Below are 577 nucleotides of genomic sequence, written 5' to 3'. Positions count from 1 at the left end.
ATCATGGCTGGTGGTGCCGTACAGCACTACAGCAAGTGAAGGAGCGGCTGCCCAGGCAAACCCAAAGCAAAGTGAATGCCAAACTGCCAAGGCAAGACCAGTGCCTGCTCACTACCTGGCAAAGGCTAGGGCACGCTGTGGGATGCCATGTTAGCCCCTCACAGGGCAGCAGTGCTCTTACCTGTTCTGAGGGTACAGTCCTGGCCCCTTCGGACTCAGGAAAGGGTCTAATTCAGTATCGCTCAGCGCTGTGGAGCAAAGAGGTCTGGCACCTGACAGGCTAACACCGCGGTGTGGACCGACGCGGCGAAGGTGGCACAGGCCGGACCGGGGAGAAAGGAAAGTAAAAGAGCAGCCTCGGGAGCGCTTCCTGCAAAGGGCGGGAGGGGCGCGGCCGCGGGAGTCCCCCCGCGTGACTGCCAGCGCCTCCCCCGAGCCCGCCCCGCCCGGCCTCGGACAAGCCGGGGCCGCAGGCGCGGGGCAGGGACGAGCCGAGAACCGGGCGGAGAGCAGCAGGGACACGGGCCCGGACAGGAGCAAGCGGCTCCCTCGGGCTCCCGGGCCCGACGCAGCGCCT

Source organism: Gavialis gangeticus, unplaced genomic scaffold, assembly GCF_001723915.1.
Source record: "Gavialis gangeticus isolate Ggan-Ray unplaced genomic scaffold, GavGan_comp1, whole genome shotgun sequence".
NCBI classification, from domain to species: domain Eukaryota; kingdom Metazoa; phylum Chordata; order Crocodylia; family Gavialidae; genus Gavialis; species Gavialis gangeticus.
Note: the sequence above shows the minus strand (reverse complement) of the source record.